The 22,137-nt window shown below is 53.8% G+C and overlaps 1 pseudogene; it reads left to right on the plus strand.

Moving 5' to 3' along the window:
- Positions 1 to 22,137, plus strand: part of LOC133629301 (uncharacterized) — a 101,765-nt pseudogene that overhangs the window by 72,089 nt on the left and 7,539 nt on the right.

Here is a 22,137-nt window from a genome sequence, read left to right on the forward strand (position 1 = left end):
TTAACTACAAGACCCTGGTCAATGTATTCCTTAGGTTACCTTCGCTGTTACCTTAACTACAAGACCCTGGTCAACGTATTCCTTAGGTTACTTTGGCTGTTACCTTAACTACAAGACCCTGGTCAATGTATTCCTTAGGTTACCTTGGCTGTTACCTTAGTTGTTACTAAAACAAAGGGACTGATATCTTTCTTTGACCAATCACTGTGGTTTTGGAAATTTTGTGTTTGTTGGGAACCAATCAAGGTGAAGGGCTAAACTGACAGATGGACATTTTATGCATGCTTGTGTTGGCAAATGTGATCCTTTTCTTTCAGCTCTGTAAAAACCCTGAAAATGGTAACTAACAAGGAAGCACCTATGGAGGAGCTATCCCTCGTGTCTTCCCAGCGCTGCATAATAAAGAAGTGCCTGCTTCTCTGCATTCCTGTGTAGGGAAGTTTTTCATGGATTGCGGATCCGTCAACAATCCAACCCCTACCATTCTATGATTCTAGGATTCTATTTGAAAACAAGGGTTTGCAACTGGTTGAATAACAAGACAAACAAACACAAACACACACAAGGAACAACATTAGCTAACGTCTTGGCTCTGTGTAGAGCTGGTTCTGGTCCCAGGGAAGGAGCTGTAATATTGGTCCTTATGGTAATGCTAAGTTGCTCAAAAATTTCCCTGTCTCTAAGTAAGACCCACCTCTGGGGCTGAGCCAATTGGGCACCCTCCACAACCCCTTTGTCAGACAAAGAAAGTAGAGGAAGCTTATTTTTCTGGGAAGTGGAAGGAGTTGCATGAGGGACAAGTGTCTACGCAGACCCCAAGGTAAGTGAGAAGAGGAAGTGAATGATGGAATATTTCAAGTGAACATTTGGTGACGAGCACAGCTGAGAACCTGAGCACGCACAGTTCTATCTCAACTCATCTCAAAAGATGGTTGAGGTTACCAACACCACCAGCTGAGTCTTAAGAGGGCAAAATCCAGTGGTTTTTCCCGAGTGGTTTGGCACATCTAGAACACCTTGAATTTCAATGTAAACACCTTGAAGGGAAATGTTTCTAAAGATGAAACTCACAGCAATGACATCCTGTGTCCAGTTCTGGGCTCCTCAGCTCTAGAGGGACAGAGAACTTCTGGAGACAGTCCCGCACAGGGCCACCAAGAAGATCAGGGGACTGGAGCATCTCTCATACCAGGAAAGGCTGCGGGAACTGGGGCTGTTTAGTCTAGAAAAGAGAAGACTGAGTAGGGACCTTATTAACAGTTACAAATATCTCTCTGTCTGTATTACTCATTTCATTACAGGGTCCTTATATTATATGCTGGAATTCTAACAGACTCCGGGTTTATAACACAGACCTCAAGACTACATCAGACTACCAGGAAAACAGCCTTTGTCCCCGTCTTATTTCATACGCACAACAACGGTCTTCAGGGAAAACTACAGGGATAGGAGGAAGGAGACTTGAGGTCTCTTGCCAGCTGTCTCATCCACGCTCCTCCTCCCCTCCAGCAAGTCTCTTGACCTCTTTGTGCATTCCTTACTGGTCTGGAAACACAAGCAATAACACTAAGCTGTTGCACTGGACAAATGTTGTGAGCCAAGGAGGAGGGGTGTGCTGCTGCACCTTGTGCTGACCAAGAAAGAAGGGCTGCTTGGGGATGTGGAGGTTGGAGGCAGCCTTGGCTGCAGTGACCATGAAATGGTGCAGTTCCAGCTGCTATGGAGAAGCAGCAGGATGCCAAACTGGCTTGCAAGCCTGGGCTTCGGCCAGCTGACTTGGGCCTCTTCAAAGACCTGCTTGGACAAATCTCCTGGGATAACGAGGCCGCTTTCTCTTCTTTGGCCTGAAAATGGCACCAGGGAAACGGTACTTTCCTCCTTGCATTCTGCGTGCCCAGGCACAAGTGCTGGTGTATTTCCATGTGCTGATGTAATTTATACTGTCTCCTTTCAATTACACTCAACTACCACTGACAACACATCAAGATGTGTTTCATTTTTCTCAGTGATTTGGAGACTGTCATCCTGAGCTTCTGCTCCCCCTCCACTCTGCCCTCGTGAGACGACATCTGGAATAGTGTCCAGTTGTTAGCATTACTGTATATGGAAAGTTAGAAGTAGTTAGGCTAAGGTCTGTATCCAGGCCTAGTGAGCAGTGTGGGATGTTGATGTAACCTAGCAGTCTAGGGAACTAGTGGGGCATGCTGAGCTTGTGCATTCTTGCTTAAACAAAGCAAAGAGATTAGTGAAGAATGCTGAATCTGAATCTTGTTTTTCTCAAAGAAATCGTTATCTCGAATGTTTACCTGTTTGTTATCTATGGAAATTTCTGGCTGTGGATTCAGATAAGCGTTGTCTCAAGTAACTACATGAAAGAGCAAGACATAATCCTAAAGTCTAAGAAAACTGGTAAACATCACGGGCACCTGATGAAGTAATCATTTGTGGAAAGTATACAAACTCTAAAATTTTCTGTTAGTGGGGGCTCTGACTTTGGACACTAGTCCTCAGGTCCCTAGGGCCCTCAATAAAGCACCGCATGAAACGACCTCGGTTGTTTTGTGTTTTCCTTTGGGAACGGGCAGCACAGTTCTGGGCTCCTTAGTTCCAGAAGGACAGGGAGCTCCTGGAGACAGTTCAGCACAGGGCCACAGAGATGATGGAGTGGAGCATCTCCCTTGTGATGAAAGGCTGAGGGAGCTGGGGCTCTTGAGCTTGGAGGAGACTGAGCAGTGACCTCATTCATGTTGACAAAGCCATAAAGGCTGCGTGTGAGGAGGATAGAGCCAGGCTGTGCTCTAGGACAAGGGGCAATGGGTACAAGCTGGAACGTAAGAGCTTCCAAAGAAACACACCTCTTCAGTGTTCAGGTGAGGCCGCACTGGCAGGGGCTGCCCAGATGGGCTGTGGACTCTCCTCTGGAAACATTCCAAACCCATCTGGATCAGTTCCTGTGTGACCTACTCTAGGTGGTCCTGCTCTGGCAGGGGGGTTGCACTGGATGAGCTTTCCAGGTCCCTTCCAACCCTTAAAATGACATGACTTACCTAGATCTTGTGAAATGTATTAATAGCCTTGTAAAAACTTGAAGCAAGGTACGTACAAAGAGTGTGATGGGGTAGCCAATGAACTGAGAGTGCTTCTTCACAATCTCCTTGATTCGCCGCTCTTCCAGGTATTCAGTCTGATCTTCCTTCAGATGCAGGATGACTTTTGTTCCAGGGCCCAAAGGTTCACCTAGAACTGTGTTGACGGCTTTAATTTGTGCAGCAGAAGCCTACACTTTGACTTTGGAATGAATACTAAAGCAGATTTTCTTTGACTAAGTCCTGCAGTATCTTTACTGGGAGAAGGGAAACTTCTGGGCACAGGAACAGCCTCACAGACACTTCCTCGGGCTGACCGTACCTAGAAGGTACTTCAGGCAAGTCTAAGAGATTTGAAACTCATTCATCTACTCACATGGTCTCTTTCAAGTTTCTGTAGATAAACTGTAGGAACCTACAGAAATATTGATATCTACAAGCTTTGAAAGCTTACTGTTCATTATGAAGCATTCCCTTTGGTACCAACAGCTACTCAAACAGGAATGGTATGAGAACAACTGGGCCTGGGCTTCACCTGACACATGACTAGTCCCAATTCCTTTCATTTTCAATGAATACATTAGGTATCCCAGTACCAAAAACCTTCTAGAAAGCATACTTGAGCAGAGACATTTCATACTCACCATTATCAAGTCTGACAGTGAAAGATCCTCCAGCTGACCACTCCCAAGCGTCCTGCTCATCATCATTGTGCTTGGTGATCACTGGCACTTTTTCTGCAACCAAGTAGGCCGAGTAGAAAGCAACACCAAACCGCCCAATCATGGACATATCAGCTCCTGCCTGCAGTGCTTCCATGAAAGCCTTAGCACCACCTTTGGCAATAGTACCAAGGTTGTTGACCAGGTCAGCTTTGCTCATCCCTATGCCTGTATCCACAGTGGGCGATCGTGCTTGTTTGGAACCAAGTCAATTTTCAGGTCTTTTCCAGAATCCCGCTTGCTTGGGTCTGTCAAGCTCTCGTATCTTATCTTGTCCAGAGCCTTTAAAAGAAGACGCAGGCTTTAGCATTGCCTGGTTTTTAACATTATAGCAGCTTTATTGACATGAATGAGGGCAGACCTTAAAGGACTTACCTCTGATCAGTTGGAAATCAGCTCCCTCAGAAAGATTTCCTTATTGGAACAGAAAGTGTTGATCATCAGAGACATCAACTGAGCAATCTCTGCCTGGAAGGCAAAGGTCTCCACCTCCTCCTCCATTGGTTGATCTTGAGTCTGCACAGCTTCCGCCATCTGCAACAAGAGAAGGAGTTCAAATCCCACCTCCAGCAGCTCTGGGCACATTATCTTCTTGCAGGCAGCAACAATGGCCTTACCAGATAAAGGTATTTAACTATGTGCCTGACTACACACAGGATCCTCTTTCTCCAGATGAGAGGACACAAGGATATCTTTGCTTTAGAATTAAGCAAAACCAGGATTGATTTTTAGATATCAACCCACTCCTCTCCACCCTTCAGATGCTTCATGCAGAGCAACGTTGGAGACGTGAAGCGAGATCAGGAAGCAACAGGTTTTGCTGCCTTCCAAAGACACCTTGCAACTGTTTGCGCATGACGGGCACCTTATGCCTTGGCAATAAACGTGAAAGCCTTTGCTGGACAGAAAGACGTAGCCTTCCTTGGCAGCAGCAGCTTGCCTGTTCTTCCCAGTCACTCTCTGCGGGGGACTCTTTTCAGTCTTGCTACAGCACAAACACTGATGCTTTCTGATAGTGCCAGAGGATCAGAACTACCTTGCTCCTGCCTGAAAAATGCCAGCCTGCTCCCAGTCTGCAGAGCCAACAGGATGCAGCCAATGGAAGGCAGGAGCCTTGAACTCACAACATCCTGATGCTGACAGACAAGCAGCCAAAGCTCCCTGCACTAAGTGCCAAAGGAGAGAAGGCAACCAACGGCACGGCTTCACATCCATGAGATCCAGTGCAGCTTAGAAGGCACTTCTGGGGCTTGACAAGCCCACTCGGAAGGGCTCTGGCCCAAAGTCAGGAAAGTAGGGCTGCAAAGCACCACTTGGACAAGAAGCATCAGCCCACTGGCACTTCTCAGCAGCCAAGAAAGGCATATTTTGGAGCACTGTGGAGGCCACCCACTCGGCAATCCCATCCAAGCCCTCTCTACAAGATCAAGGTGCCTAAGTCACAAATCCAGTTCAAGGGTAGCTTTGAAAGCCGCAGCAGCCTTGCCTTGTGACGTGCTGTGTTTCTCCTACTTAACACCCAGAAACCACAGGTCAGACCCAATCCCTGCTACGGCCCTCCTTTAGCAATGGACACAGAGGGGACACTCCCAGGAAGGGGCCCTCTGCCCCTCCACAGCCCTCCTCTTCCTCCCACACCACGCTACCTTTCATCAAATCATAGCATTAGTTTGCTTGGAAAAGGCCTTGACCATCATCTAGTCCTAAGCTCACGCTGCCAAGCCAACACACACACGAGCCAATCACAGTCGTCCGCGTGGACATTTGCATTCACCCCAGCGTGTGCTGCTGACATCACGCTGTCTCCTGCCATGTCCGTTAACCCCATTAGCATACCAACCGACACACGGCACTTGACTCTCAGCTGCAGAGCTCCTGGCGTCGTGACCTCCGCACACTTGGACGGGGATCCTTAGCACCAAAGACAGCAGTTGCTCATCTCTGCCTGGCCAAGAAGGGAAGAAGTTCAGGAGGGTGAAGATGTGGCTTCAGAGACTTCTCAAGATCAACAAAGCAGCAGCAACACCTGCCTTTCCTCCTCCAGCAGCACCTGCCTTCCCGCCAGCTTTTCCCCCTGCACCAATGGCTTTTCCTGTACCACCAACGTTCACCTTTCCTCCTCCAGCACCTCCTGCCTTTCCTCCAGCAATGCCTGCAACAACGACTTGCCCCCCTGCACCGATGGCTGCCTTTCCCCTCCCTTTTCCTCCTACTGCACCATTTTTTCCTCCTCCCGCAACTCTTCTTGCTCCTGCTGCAATGGCTTTTCCTCCAGCAGCTGACAGGGTGGAGCCAATGGAAGTGGATCCACCAAAGGATGAGGAGGAGCCCATGGAGGTGGATCCACCTCAGGATCGGGAAGAGCCCATGGAGGTCGATCCACCACAGTATGGGTCCCGGCACTACAAACGAATGCCAAGGCTCCTCTTTGCAACACCCCGGAAATATTGATGTCAGAGTGCCGCTCTAGTGTCAGAATCCATTGCAGCACAAGACCTTGGACCCTCCGCTTCGGGACCCTCTCTGCTTTACGACCCTCCCCACTTCCCGACTCCCCACTTCATGACTCTAAGGTAAACGACCCTCCCCACTTCCCCACTCTCCACTCCGGGACTCTAAGGTACATGACTCTCTCCACCACTCTCCGTTTCGCGACCCTCTTCACTATTTCAGCTTCATGACTGTCTCCACCACTCTCTCCACCACTCTCCGCTTCGCGTCCCTCTCCACTTCACCACTCTGTGCTTCCCACTTTACGACTCTCCAAGACTCTCTACACTTCACAAACTTCTCAACTTCACAACTCTCCACTACACGACCCTCTCCACTTCCAAGACTCGATGCTTCCGACCCTCTCCACGACCCTCCATCACTCACCACTTCAGGACCTTCTCCACTATCCTTTCAGTTTCACGACCCTCTCTACTTCACGACTCTCTGCTTCTCGACACTCTATAGTTCACAAACATCTCAAGGTCACGACTCTCTGCTTCATGACCCTTTCCACTTCAAGACTCTGCACTTCGGGCACCCTCTGCGCTTCATGACTCACCGCTTCAAGACCCTCTCCAAGAGCCTTGCAGCTTTACAACTTTCTCCACTTCAAGACTGTCTCCACGACTCACGCTTAACGACCCTCTCCACTTCAAGACCCTCCAGTTCACGACCCCCTCCACGACCCTCTACACTTCACGACTCTCTCTACTATGTGACCCTCTCCACTTCAAGGCTCCCCGCTTCAGGACTCCAGCTTCAGGACTCACCGCTTCAGGACTCTGCGCATCAGGACTCCAGATTCAGGACTCCCTATTTCAGGACTCCCCGCTTCAGGACTCCAGCTTCAGGACTCACCGCTTCAGGACTCCAGCTTCAGGACTCCCTATTTCAGGACTCCCTATTTCAGGACTCACCGCTTCAGGACTCCAGCTTCAAGACTCCAGCTTCAAGACTCCAGCTTCAAGACTCCCCGCTTCAGGACTCCCCGCTTCAGGACTCCAGCTTCAGGACTCCAGCTTCAGGACTCCCCGCTTCAGGACTCCCCGCTTCAAGACTCCAGCTTCAGGACTCCAGCTTCAGGACTCCAGCTTCAAGACTCCCCGCTTCAGGACTCCCCGCTTCAGGACTCCAGCTTCAGGACTCCAGCTTCAGGACTCCCCGCTTCAGGACTCCCCGCTTCAAGACTCCAGCTTCAGGACTCCCCGCTTCACAAGGCTCTCTATGTTCATGACACTCTCCACGTCCCTCTCCACTTCAAGACTCTCTCCGCATCGCGACCCTCTCCCCTCTCCGCTTTGCCACTCTCTGGTACACGACCCTCTCCCCTTCGTGACCCTCCCTCCCGTGTTCCAATAAATTATACCTTTGTAGCTCTAATAAATGTGGTCATGAATGAACACGGTCTGGGTGGGGAAATCTCAACAACCAATACACCACCAACTGTGCCCCTGGCAACAGGCCCTGTAAAAACCAAGGGCTGCTCCTTGGGGGTGACTCACTGTGAAGAGGCATCGAGACACCCGTCCGTAGATGGGACAAGGAGTGGGGAAAGGTGTGGCCTGCCAGGGGCCAGGGAAACCCATCTGCTGGAGGGAGCCCCTGTGTTGCCTGTACACCAACGCACACAGCCTGGGGAGTGAGCAGGGGGAACTAGAGATGTGGGTGCAGAGACAGGGCGCCCATGATCTCACGCCAGTGACACGGACGTGCTGGGCCAGCACCCAGAGCCCACCCCCAGCACCCAAACCCCCTCCCCAGCACCCTGTCCCCCCCAACCCCCTCCCAGCACCCAGACCCCCTGAGCCCATCCCCAGCACCCAAACCCCCAACACATAACCCTCTTCCCCGGCATCCCAAGCCCTCCCAACCCCCTCCCCAGCACCCTGATCTCTCCCAACCCCCTCCCCAGCACCCTGAGCCCACCTCCAACACCTAAACCCACTCCCCAGCACCCAAACTCCCTCCCCAATCCCCTCCCCAGCACCCTGAGCCCACCTCCAGCACCCAAACTCCCTCCTCAGCATCCAAACCCCCACCCCAACCCCCTCCCCAGCCCCCCAACCCCCTCCCATTCCCGTTTACTGTGTGTGGGGGTCCCCCATAACTCCCCTCTCTCCTCTCTCTCTCCTCCCCCTTCCCCAGACGACTTCGAGTTCCTGTGCAAAGTTCTGCGCCCCTCGGGCTACGCCGCGCCCCCCTTCGAGCACCCCCCCCCTTATGCCCCCCCCACCCCCACCTTACAGTCCCGACTATTTCGGGGGGGTCCCACCTCGCCCCCTCCACTCTGCCCCCCCGTTCCGAATACGACCCTTACTCCTTCGGGGCGGGGCTTGGCGGCATCGGCGCTCACGATCCTCTTTACATCCCTCGGTACGAGGGGGATGATTTTGAGGCCCCCCCTTTACCTTTCATCCCTCACCGACCTCGGGGACTCCGTTATGAACCCCCCGACCCCCACCCTGACCCCACCCCGACCCCCACGCCTGGTCCTACCAAGCCCACGGAGCCTTGGTGGAGGAGGAAGAGGAGAAGGAAGAGGAGGAGGGTGAGTTTGGGGAGTGGGTGGGGTGGAGGGGAGGTGGATTTTGGGGTGCTGACCCCCAGCCTGACCCCCCCAGGCCCAGGGGAGGAGTGTGGGGTGCTCACTGGGTGCCACCACGGGCGCTGCGTCCGGCTCCCCGATGGCTTCACCTGCAGCTGCGACCCCAGCTACCGGCTGGACCCGGCGCAGCTCGACTGTGTCGGTGAGACACCCCCACACCAGCCTGAGCGCCTCAAAACACAGACACCCCCACACCAGCCTGAGCCCCCCAAAACACACTGTCCCCCAAAACCAGCCTGAGCCCCCCAAAACACAGACACCCCCACACCAGCCTGAGCCTCCCAAAACACACACTCCCATACCACTCTGAGCCCCCCAAAACACACTGTCCCCCAAACCAGCCTGAGCCCCCCAAAACCAGCCTGAGCCCTCCAAAACACAGACACCCCCAAACCAGCCTGAGCCCCCCAAACAAGCCTGAGCCCTCCAAAACACAGACACTGCCACACCAGCCTGAGCCCCCCAAAACACACTATCCCCCAAAACCAGCCTGAGTCCCCCAAAACACAGACACCCCCACACCAGCCTGAGCCCCTCAAAACACACTGTCCCCCAAAACCAGCCTGAGCCCCCCAAAACACAGACACCCCCACACCAGCCTGAGCCCCCCAAACAAGCCTGAGCCCCCCAAAACAAAGATACCCCCACACCAGCCTGAGGCCCCCAAAACCAGTCTGAGCCCCCCAAACCAGCCTGAGCCCCCCCAAACCACAAACACCCCCACACCAGCCTGAGTCCCCCAAAACACACTGAGCCCCCCAGACCAGACTGAGCCCCCCAAAACCAACCTGAGCCCCCAAACCAGACTGAGCCCCCCAAAACACACTGACACCCCCAAATCAGACTGAGCCCTCAAACCAGCCTGAGTCTCCAAACTAGCCTGAGCCCCCCAAAACACACTGAGCCCTCAAACCAGACTGAGCCCCTCAAAACACACTGAGCCCCCAAACCAGCCTGAGCCCCCCAAAACACAGACACCCCCACACCAGATTGAGCCCCCAAAACATAGACACCCCCACACCAGCCTGAGCCCCCCAAAACTAGCCTGAGCCCTCCAAAACACAGACACCCCCAAACCAGCCTGAACCCCCCAAACCAGCCTGAGCCCCCCAAAACACAGACACCCCCACACCAGATTGAGCCCCCCAAAACAGATACCTCCACACCAGCCTGAGCCCCCAAACCAGCCTGACTCCCTCAGATCAGCCTGAGCCCCCTTTCAGTCTGACCCCCCCCAACCAGACTGACCCCTCCCCCAGCACCCTGACCACCCCCCAACACCAGGAGCCCCCTTTCAAGACTGAGCCCGCCCCAGCACCCAACCCCCTCCCAAATTTCCTCCTCCGCACCCAAATTCCCTCCCTATCCCCCTCCCCAGCACCCTGAGCCCTCCCCCAGCACCCAAATCCCTTCCCCAAGCACCCAAACCCCCTCCCTCAGCACCCAGAGCCCTCCCCAGCACCCAGCCCCTCTCCAAAACTCCTTCCCCAGCACCCAAACCCCCTCCCCAGCACCCAAACCCCCTCCCGAACTCCTTCCCCAGCACACAAAGCCCCTCCCTATCCCCCTCCCCAGCACCCTGAGCCCAACCCAGCACCCAAACCCCCTCATTCAGCACCCAAACCCCCTCCCCAGCACCCTGATCCCCTCCCCAGCACTCGGGTCCCCTTCCCCAGCACCCAGAGTCCTCCCCAGCACTCAAACCCCCTCCCTCAGCACCCAGGCCCCCTCCCAAACCCCCTCCCTCAGCACCCAAACCCCCTCCCTATCCCCCTCCCCAGCACCCAAATCCCCTCCCGAGCACCCAAATCCCCTCCCCAGCACCCAAATCCCCTCCCTAGCTCCCAGGGCCCTCCTCAGCACCCAAACCCCCTCCCTCAGCACCCAAACCCCCTCCAAAACTCCTTCCCCAGCACCCAAACTCCTTCCCCAGCACCTAAACCCCCTCCCCAGCACCCAGCCCACCCCAGCACCCAGCCCCCCTCCAAAACTCCTTCCTCAGCACCCAAACCCCCTCCCCAGCACCCTGAGCCCTCCCCATCCCCCATCCCATCCCCCCCCAATACCCCATTAACCCCTTCTGTGCCGCCGCCCTCCCCAGACGTGGACGAGTGTTCGGGCCCCCCCCGCTGCCAGCCCGGCCGCTGCCTCAACACCGCGGGCTCGTTCCGCTGCCTGTGCCCCGTGCCGCCGCCCCCCCCGGCCTGGCCCCGCCGCTGCCTCCCCCGCGCCTGAGCCGCCCCCCGCCGTATTTATTGTGTAGATCAAGAGATTTAAGGCGGGGGGGGGCGGCATTGTGGCCCTCGGGATGATGGCGGGGGGGGGGGGGGGACACCTATGTGTGTCCCCCCCCCTTGGCACCCGCTGTGCTCCCCCCTCTCAGTGTTGGGGGGTCGCGGGGGGAGGTTTGGGGGACCCCCCACCCCAACACACACTGTTACAGAATAAAGGTTTTGTATAAAATGAGGGGGGTTTGTTTCGCCCCCCCCCGTGAGAAATGGACGGGCCGAGGGGAGGGGCGGGGCCTGGCGCTGAGGGGAAAAGGGGCGGCTTTGGGTCTAAAGGCGGGAAAAAGGGGGTTTTGAGGGGAAAAAGGGGTTTTGGGGTCTTAAGCGATAAAAGAGGGGTTTTGAGAGGAAAAGGGGGGGTTTGAGGGGAAAAATGGAGGCTTTGAGGGGAAAATGGGAGGTTTTGGGGTCTAAAGGGATAAAAGAGGGGTTTTGAGGGGAAAAAGGGGGGTTTTGGGGTCTTAAGGGATAAAAGGGGGGGTTGAGTCGAAAAGGGGGGTTTTGAGGGGATAAAGGGGGTTTTGAGGAGAAAATGGGGAGGTTTTGGGGTCTTAAGGGATAAGAGAGGTTTTGAGGGGGGAAAAGGGAGGTTTTGGGGGAGTTTTGAGGAGATAAATGGGGTGTTTGAGGGTCTTGAGGGGCAAAAGTGGGGTATTGAGGGGAAAAAGGGGGGTTTGGGGGGAGTTTTGAGCCAAAACGTGAGGTTTGGTGAAGTTTTGAGGCAAAAGTGGGAGTTTAGAGGAGTTTTGAGGGGAAAAGGGGAGTTTTGGTGGAGTTTTGAGAGAAAAAGTTGAGTTTGAGGGAAAAAGGGCTGGGGTGAGGGGAAAAACGAAGGATTTGAGGGGAAAAAGGGTTTTGAGGGGAAAAAGGGGAGATTTTGTGGTCTTAAGGGATAAAAGGAGACTTTTTGGGGAAAAAGGGAGAGTTGTGGAGTCTTAAAGGATAAAAGGGGGGTTTTGAGGGGAAAGGGGGGGAGATTGGGGATCTTAAGGGATAAAAGGTGGTTTTGAGGGGAAAAAGGAAGGTTTGCGGTCTTAGGGGATAAAAGGCAAGATTTGAGGGCAAAACAGGGGGAGTTTTAGGATCTTAAGGGATAAAAAGTGGTTTTGAGGTGAAAAAAGGGAGGTTTGGGGATCTTAAGGGATAAAAGAGAGGTTTTGAAGGGAAAAAGGGGGCATTGAGGGGAAAAACGGAGATTTTGAGGGGATAAAGGGGGGTTTGGGGGTCTTAAGGAATAAAAGGGGGGTTTAGAGGGGAAAAGGGGGAAGTTTTGGGGTCTTAAGGGTTAAAAGAGGAGTTTTTGAGAGGAAAAAGGGGGTTTTAGGAGGAAAAAGGGAGGTTTTGAGGAGAAAAAGGAGAGATTTGGGGATCTTAAGGGATGAAAGGGGTCCTTCGAGGGCAAAAAGGGGGTTTTGAGGAGAAAATGGGGAGTTTTTGTGGTCTTAAGGGATAAAAGAGGGGTTTTGAGGGGAAAATGGGGGTTTGATGGGAAAAAATGCGGTTTTGAGGGGAAAATGGGAGGTTTTGGGGTCTTAAGGGTTAAAAGAGGGGTTTTTGAGGGGAAAAGGGGGGGTTGAGGGGAAAAACGGAGGTTTTGAGGGGAAAGAGGGGAGGTTTTGGGGTCTTAAGGGATAAAAGGGGGGTTTTGAGGGGAGAAGGTGGAGTTCAGTGGAGCTTTGAGGGGAAAAGGTGTGTTTTGGTGGGAAAAAGTTGGGTTTTGAAGGGGTTTTGAGGGAAAAAGTGGTAGTAGAGATTTGAGGGGAAAAGGGGGTTTTTGATGGAGTTGTGGTGCAATTTTGAAGGCAAATTGAGATTCTGTCAGAGTTTGGAGGGAAAAACTGGGGGTTTGGGGGGCTTTCAGAGTAAAAAAGTGGGATTTTGATGGAGTTTTGAGGAAAAAAGGGGTTTCAGTGGAGTTTTGAGGAAAAAGTGGGGTTTTTGTGGTGTTTTGGAGGGAAAAAGTCATATCTTGAAGGAGTTTTGAGGGAAAAAGTAGGATTTTGGTGGAGTATTGTGGGAAAAAAAAAGGATTTCTTGGAATTTAGAGGAAAAAGTGTTTGTTAGAGTTTTGAGGGGAAAAGTGGGGCTTTGGGGGTTTTGTGGGGAAAAAGCGGGGTTTTTAAGAAGTTTTGAGGAGAAAGTGGGAGTTTAGTGGAGATTTGAGGGGAAAAGTGGGGTTTTCAAGGAGTTTTGAGGAGAAAGTGGGAGTTTAGTGGAGAATTGAGGGGAAAAGGGGGTTTTGGTGGAGTTTTGAGGAGAAAGTGGGAGTTTAGTGGAGAATTGAGGGGAAAAAGTGGGTTTTTGGTGGAGTTTTGAGGGAGAAAGTGGGAGTTTAGTAGAGATTTGAGGGCAAAGTGGAGTTATTGGTGGAGTTTTGAGGGGAATAAGTGCAGTTTGGATGGGAGTTGAGGCTGGAGCTGAGGCAGAACCATTTCCCTGAGAGGGGTGTGAGCCCCTGTGCCAGGCTGCCCAGGGAGCTGGGGTAGTGCCCAGCCCTGGAGGGACCCCAAAGCCGTGGGGCTGAGGTGCTGAGGCCGTGGGTCAGTGCTGGGCTGGGCAGGGTGTGGGGAGCGCTGGGACTGCAGCAGCTTCAGGGGCTTTAACCACCAAACAATTCCTGATTCTGAGGGGAAAAGTGGCGTTTGGGTGAGGTTTTGAGGGGAAAAGTGGGGTTCAGGTGGGTTTTTGAGGGGAAAGGTGTCTTTTGCTGGAGTGTTGTGGGACAAGATGTGGAGTCTGGCTGGCTGTGAGGGACTTTGCTCGTCCCTTTGGCTGCGGGAGGGGTGTCAGTCGCATGCAGGACGGCTGCTCTGCCAGAAGGAGGGGCTCGGAGACAAGAAATCAGCGGCAGAGCCTGAGCGGCAGAGGAACGCCGGCAGTCGCAGCTTTCCTTCCCCTCCAGAGAGATGCCAGGGGACCCTTTCAGCCAGCCAAGCTCTGCCCCACTTCCCTCTTTTGCGGTGTGAGGTGTCCCTCATGGTGCACAGCGAGTCTGCTCAGCCCACCCTGCAAACGCCAGGACGCTGAGGGATAGAAGGAAGCCCTCAGCCCCGGGTGTCCTACCCTTGTAGAGAGGTCCTAGGATCCATGTCAGCCAGCCAAGTTCCACCCTCCCAGCCCTTGCTGCCTGACAGGCTGCTCTGAGACCTTCCTGAAGGGCTGGGGGCTTTCTCCTGTCCCTCCGTGTCCATCGCGTCTTTGTTACAGCCTGGCTCGGGCAGCGCCGAGCCCAGAGGCAGAGCTGCTGTCCTGGCAGCGGCTGCCCACAGGGGAGCCAGAGCCCCGCACAGCCAATGGCAGCCCAGGACGCGGGCACAGCCGTGATTGACGTGTGCGCCGCGGCCAATCGGAGGCGGCGGTGCCTCAGGGAGGGCGGGCCCAGCCACAGCTGTGGCAGCCCCGCAGCCAATCAGAGACATCATCGCCTCAGGGAGGGCGGGCCCAGCCCAGGAGAGAGTGACAGCTCCTCAGCCAATCAGAGAAAACGCTGCCTCAGGGAGGGCGGGCCCAGCCAGGGCAGTGACAGCCCCGCAGCCAATCAGAGGCGGGCTCGCCTCAGGGCACAGAGGGAAGGTGAGGCCAGGGAGCCCAACATGGCAACAGGGGAAGGAAGGAGAGGAAGGAGGAGAGGTCACTGGTGAGGGATCAGACTGAGGCGTCCTGCAGAGCCGGCCTCTGCAGCACCCTCCCCGCTGCTCTCCCCACTGTTCTGTAACAGCCAGTGTGTGTCTGTGGGAAATGATTTGTGCCCAGTGTGTGAACATAAAAGGTTTGAAGCCCCTCTGGTGTGATGTGTGTGAGGGAATCAGTGTCCAGGGTGTTTGAAGCCCCTCTGGTGTGATGTGTGTGAGGGAATCAGTGTCCAGGGTATTTGAAGCCCCTCTGGTGTGATGTGTGTGAGGAAATCAGTGTTCAGGGTCAGGAAAAATGTGGGTAATGTGTGTCAACATTCTCCAATATTTGTTCAAGGTCAAAGCTTGAGTTGATGGTGACATGCCATTGAGAGTTGTTCAGTCCAGAGAGAAGAGATTTGGCAGGAATGTGCCATAAACCCTATAGCCTGAACAAATCAGCCTGGCCTCAAGTTAGCTTGAATTGGGGTGATCCTAAAGAGACAGACAGAATTGGTCAAAGGATGGTTAGAAACTGATAGAAGAGATGGAAGTTGTCAAAGAGAGCGGGCTGGGGGTGCGGGGCACGGGGAGACACCCGCGAGTTGCCGCTGCCGGCTGACAGCCCGTCCCTTGCGCAGGGCTGTTGGTGGCGCGCAGGCGGGGAGGAGAGGGAGGAGTAGAGAGAGGAGAAGCCCATGATGCCGCTGGCTGCCCTTGCCGCCAGGGCACGTTGCTGGCTCACGGAAACTTTGGTGTCCACCACAACCCCGAGGTGTTTCTCTGCAGAGCTGTTTCCAGCTGGGTGAGCATGGACTGTCCTGGTGCTTAGGGCTGTTCTGCTCCCGGTGCAGCAATGTGTCCTAAGTGCTTGTTGAGCTCTGTGAGGCTGCTGGCAGCCCACTGCTGCAGCCGGCTGAGGTGCCTCAGGCTATCAGCAGCACAACCCTGCGCTGGATCAGCCGCTCGTTGCAGAGCGCTGTCAGCCGCACATGTGCTGAAGGCAAATGCTGTCCGTTCCCGCACGTCTGCCCCCGCCACATCTCTGCCGCGGCTCTTAGCGCCGATGGAACGGAGCAGCCTTTTGATGCCGTCGGGTCATCTGCGGCACCGTCCCCTCGTTTCCTGCAGCTCTGAAGCTCGCCAGCACCGTTCGGCAGGGGCTGAGCGTGTGCGCAGGAGCGCTGGGGCCGAGCAGGGGGCCAGCCCGCGCCGGTGCTGTGGCGCCGCCCCTTCTCCTGCGCGGAGGGGCCCTGTCGCCGGGGGGCCGGGCCGGGGCGGCCGTGCGGGCTTCGGGCAGAGGCGCGGGCGCTGTGGCGGCGAGGGGCCGAGGCGACGGGGCGGGCAGCGGCGGGCCCGAGCTCGGCTCCGCTCGGCTCGTGTGCGGCCCCGCCGGGCCCTTGTTCCGCCGATGGCGGCCGGGCCGGGGCCGTGGCTGCTGGGCTCGGGCTTGGCCTTGGGGCCGGCAGGTGAGAGGCGGCGGGCGGGGAGGGCGGCGAGCCCGGGGCGGGGGCAGCGGCAGCGGGAGGGAGGGGGACAGGGAGGGGGAGAACAGGGAGAGGGACGGGTGGAGAGAGAAGGAGAAGCCGGGAGAGGGCGAGGGAAAGTGAGAAGGAGAGAGGGAAGAGCAGGGTGAGGGAGGGTTCGGGTGCGGGGCTTGCCCCGCTGTTGCGGCTGTGTCTGGGCCGGGCGGGGGGCGCTGGGGCGGCGGGTGCCCGTCCTCGGGCCGTGGGCGCGCCGTGCCCGGTGCCCGCGCTCTCCGTCCGTCCGTCCGTCCGCAGGCGTGTGGGCGCAGCTGAGGCTGGTGGAGGCCGGCGGAGGGCAGCGAGCGCCCGGGGACTCCGTGCTCCTCTTCTGCCGCGGACACGGCTTCGACTTCGGGACATGCGCAATGAGATGGTACCGTCCGGCACCCGGAGGCAGGCTGGAGTGGGTGTCCTTTATCTCCCCTAGTTCATCACTGATTCAACGTGCACCGGCAGTGAATGGTCGAGCCTCTGTGTCCCGGGACAATTCCCGGTTTAGGACAGCTCTGTCTCTAAGTGCCCTGAGCCCACAGGACTCTGCCCGCTACTTCTGTGCTGTTCGCACACACAGGGACGGGAAATGTAAATGAGTTTCATCAGAAACCTCCTGGCACTGCCCCAACTCTGGGCCTCAAAACTGGGGACTATTCCCACACTTTTTCAGTGCTGCTCCCCGGAGAGTTGTGTAGTTACAGCATCAGTTTTCCAGTGTTGATTCTGAAAGGGTCATTTCAGTTGGTTTTGTCCCTTTCTGTCCTGACCCTTCTGATTGCCATCTCCCCATGTCTCAGGCTGATCCTTACCCCTGTCACACTCCATAACCTTTTGGCCTTTGTAAACAGTTTTTGCTGTTAGCTTTGGTTCCCACCCAGCCATGGCCCAGCTGGTGGGGTCTGTAAATAGCCTTGCTGTGGTTTTGGGCATGGCTCAGGCTCACTCAGTGTAGCCCACAACTTAGCTGCCTGAGGACTGGGTAGAGAAAATGAGGGAAATACAGTGTCATTTGGAAGCTTTGGAGCAGAATAGGGAATTTGTGCTTTTTTTTCCCAGATCTGAGACTGTAACAGGAGCAAGGGACAGCTTGAGAGCTGTGGGGCCATCTTCAGAATCCCAGCAGCAACGGCGTGCAGTGCTGCTCCAGAGAAAACTTGGGGTGGCCCTACAGCACATCTCTTTTTGCCCAGAGAGGTTTTGCTGCCAGGTGAGTTGTGGTAGTTTAGACCAGTGTCCACCAAGTCATTAAATCACTCCCCCTCCTAAATGGGACAGGAAAGAGAGAGAAATAGAACAAACCACTTGTGAGTTAAGGACAGAGAGGTCACTCAGCAGTGAGCGTCACGGGCAAAACAGACTCAACTTGGGGAGAAAAAGGTTTGATTATTACAAAAGAGGAGCAAGGAGATGAGAAATAAAACCGTCTGAAAAACACCTTCCCCCACCCCTCCTCTGGCCAGGACTCCCCTTCCTTCCCCCCAGCAGCGCAGACCATGGGGCTTGTGCTCAGTTCATCACAGATGGACTTTGCCGCTGCTGCTGCTCAGGGAGAGGCCTCCTCACACTTCCCACTGCTGCACTGTGGGGTCCCTCCCACGGGAGACAGTCCCTCACCAACTGCTGCAGCGTGGCTCCTTCCCACGGGCTGCAGCTCCTCACCGACTGCTCCAGCCTGGGGCCTGCCATGGGGGCAGCTCCTCACACCCTGCCCCAGCGGGGGTCACCCACCGCCACAACAGTCCCACGGGGACACACTGCTCCAGCCCGGGGCCCTCCCAGGCTCACAAGCGCTGACACAAACCTGCTCTGCACGGGCACCTCCCCACAGACTCCCAGCTGCTGCCAGGAGCTCGCTCCAGGATGAGCTTCCAGCACAGTCACAGCCTCCTGCAGGCATCCACCCGCTGCGGCCTGGGCTCCTCCACGGGCTGCCAGTGGGTCTCTGCTCCCTGAGGACCTCATGGACTGCAGGGGCACAGCTGCCTCACCATGGTCCTCACCACATATCACAGAGGAGTCTTTCTTCCAGTGCCCAAGCACCCTCCTCCCCCTCCTTCTCCACTGACCTTGGGGTCTGCCCAGATGTTTTCACATTCTCCCTCCCTGTGGCTGCTGCAGTTTTGCAACTGACCAACAACCTCCCTTCTCAAATCTGTTCTTCACAGAGGCGTTACCTCCATCACTGGTTCTGCTGGCCACACTATTTCTGACCCAAGCCTGGAATCTATTGGCGTTTTTGGGCACCTGGGCACACCGCTGGCTCATGTTCAGCTGCTGCCAATTAACACTCCTGTCTTTTCCCTCTGAGCAGCTTTCCAGCCTCTCTGTCCCAGCCTGTAGCACTGCCTGGGGTGAGTACAGTGACCAAAGCTGAGGCAGGGAAGATGTGGGCAGAGCTGATCTGCGGGCAGAGAGGCAAGAGCGAGCGGCTCTGGCCACGTGTGCTGCCGTGTGTGTGCTGATGTTCCCCATCACAGGTAAGTGAAAGGGTTGATGTTTCCTGGGAACTGAGCTTGCCCCTGTACTCTGCAGGGCTCTGTGGAGCTGTGCTGGCTGCTGCAGCCTGACCTGCCCCTGGCTCCCTTCCTGCCATCCCTGCAGGGCACAGCAGTGTTGGACATCTGACCAGCCTCTGCAGAGGTGGGATGGGGATGCACCAACCTGCTGCTCACTCATCTTGTGGGCTGGTGGTGTAACTGGGGCTGGAAACTGCTCATGGGGCACTGCAGCCCATCTTAAAAAAAACAGGTTTCAGGAGGGCAGTGTAGTTGTTCCCTACTTGCCTGTGAGAGGTCCTTGTCCCTGCTGTGCTCATTCAGAGCCATTCCAGGGGCAGGAGAGTGGATTCCTCACCATCCCAGCTTGGGAAAGAAAGGGCTTTGTCCTTCAGATGCACTTACTGTTTTGAATGGGAAAATCAGAAAAAGCTCCTGTCTGACACAGAAGAGGGGAAGGTGTTGCCTCCTTCCTGGTGCCAGCTCTATTTCTCTGCTAAACTTTTTCTGCTGAGTTCACAGAGAACCATTTAGTTCTCCTACCAGTCCAGTGTCTGATGCTACACCAGCATCACTCCAGTCTTTGCTCCTTGGAGTGATCACAGTTTATTGCTCCTCACTGAAGCAGACAGACACTGGCCAGGTGGCCTCTGAGCAAGATGAAGGAACTGATTGTGTGGGAGGCTGATGGAGTCATCAGCAAACAGCATCTTGGGGAAAGAGACACCATGGTTTCTGGTGCCCCATGGAAACAGAGTGTCACTTCACTACCCTGTTTCTGCAGCAGCAGAGGGCTGAAAAGGGCAGAGTGCTTGCAACACAGGCAGGGCCAGAGCAGACCTGGAAAGAGGGGGGTTAAATCCATCATGGATGGTTGTTGCTGGCCTCAAGGCAAGGCACTTGCTACACCTCTCTGAGCTGACTTTCCTGGCAAGGGGCATAGAGGTACTGCAACAACTTGTGGGAGGCTGTGATGGCAAGTGTGTTTCTGTGGCCACCCAAAGGGAAAAGGCTGTTCAGTTGCATCTGAGAGCCCAGTGACAAACTGGGTGTGTTCTCACTGCTCTGGGAAGACTTGGCAGCAGGCAAAGGCTGTGAGAGAGGCACCTGGATGTACCCAGGTCTGTTACAGGAGGCATTTAGAGCTTGTTCTCTTTCTTCTGCCAACATTTCAAGAGACTGAAAGTATCACATCAGACATCTCAACATTTTCCTGGGAGGAATGAGGGAATAAGGAGGAGAAAACACTTAAACACAATAAAGAGTAATGACAACAGTAATGCAAATAAACACGGAGTAATCCAGTGGGGAACCACTGTATCAGTGGGGAGTCACTGATTTGTGAATAGGATGAAGTAATGCTGTTTCGTTTTGTGTCTTAGAACTGGGTGTGAAGATGCAGAGACTGCTCCATGATCCAATTAAAAAGCCAGCTTTGGTCAGTCATAACTAGATATTTCCCCCTTCAAGCTCAGCCAAGGGCTTAGGTAAATAAATAATAGCCCACAGAATAGCCAACACTGTGGTCAAATAATCTAGCTCACAAGAGCAAAGAAACTGAGAAACAAAAAAAGGTGCTGGAGTAATTGGGAAAATCCTTCCAAAACCCTTATAAAAATAACTCAAGAGATAGTAAAAATCAGATACCTGAGTGCATAAGCAGCTTTAGCACATCAAGGCAGATTCCATCAAACCACTGTCAGCTAATCCAAAGGAATGTTTTAACAATTCATAAATGTGATGTTTGTCATTTCCCATGAAAACAGGTTTTGAGACCATAAATACTGGAGAGTCCAGAAAGAGTTAGGAAATTTAGAATGAAAGTAGTTAGAAATTGGTAAGACTGGGGCAACTGGTCCACAGATGTTCTTGAAAGTTTCTTCATTTGCTGCATCGTCAAGATGAAACATTCTTGAACTTGGAGGAGTTAATCTCTGAAAATCAAGCAGCTCCAGGGCCCTCTTCTTTCCCAGGCCATAACCTATGGGATTTTTCTAAGCAGGAGAGCCCAGATTCTGCTCTCCTGAAGTCCAGGGCTCCAGTCCTGCTTTTCTGCATTGTCTTCTCCTCTCTGGATCCTGAGCTCAAACAGTGCACAATAAGTCTGTGTTTATGAACAATCATTTTGCCTGCTTCCTTGTCTCAAACCAGCATAAAGACTTTCTAAGGCACTAAATGACCCTCAGACACCAACTTTTAGAGCCCAGATAAGAGCTCAGATAAACTCCTGAGAACTGAAACCAGGTTCAAGGTGAAGCAGATTGTCATAAATGCTTTGAGATAGCACTAAAAGTGCTGGATTTTCATGTTTCTTTACTGTTTACTGATATCACATTTCTTTATGTGGTGTATTGCATCAGAAACCACTCAAGAAGTCACATGACTAGAATCCAAATTCTGAGTAGTAAAGAAGCGGGAAGTGACAGTTTTTTGCAATGAAATCTATCACTGTGGTGGCTGGGTCACCACAATGATATAAACAGCATAGGGTCCTGTACAAAAACCTAGAGGAGGAAAAAAGGCAACATATTTTGGGGAAAAAAGCAGCTGAGTGACTGAAATGATTAAGGAGGCAAATGCAACATTCTTTTAATATTTCTGTTTATCCTGGGAATAGAGCTCAAAGGGTCTCTAAAAGGTGGACGAAAGGTAGAAGCTGGAAATTCTGTCCTCACTTTGAAATCATTATTGTTTTTCCCTTTCCAGTTTTGGAAGAAAATGTGGATCTGGAAATCCTCATGGGATTGCACATGTGGATGATTAGGACAAATATCTGGCTTTTCAACCCCTGTTCTTACAACATTTTTGAATACCACAAGGAAAGAGTGATTGATTGCAGTAAGTATCAGCAGTGTGAGGACAGATAAGCTTATTTTTGGAAGAGGGACGACTCTCACAGTTGAGCCAAGTAAGTGTCATTATGTTATTTGTAAAATGTTGTTAATGTGGAGGAGGATGAAGGAATCTAACAGTTTGGGTTCATTGTAAGAACTTTCTGCTGCAATAATCACTCTGTCCAGGGTTTCCAGGTGAATCCTCAGCTTGAGCCTGCTAAGGAAGGCTGCCTCTATATATTGCTATTGCTCCATCATCCCCAAGCACTGGGTGTGCATTACTTCATAGAATCACAGAATGGTGGGGTTGGAAGGGACCTTTAGAGATTATCCAGTCCAAAACCCCTGCAGAAGCAGGAACCACCTAGATCAGGTCACACAGGAACATGTCCAGTCTCCAAGGAAGGATCCTCCACACCCTCCCTGGGCAGCCTGGGCCAGGGCTCCCTCACCTCACAGGAAAAGAGATTTTTCTTATATTTA

Source organism: Colius striatus, unplaced genomic scaffold (genome assembly GCF_028858725.1).
Source record: "Colius striatus isolate bColStr4 unplaced genomic scaffold, bColStr4.1.hap1 scaffold_38, whole genome shotgun sequence".
In the NCBI taxonomy this organism is placed as follows: domain Eukaryota; kingdom Metazoa; phylum Chordata; class Aves; order Coliiformes; family Coliidae; genus Colius; species Colius striatus.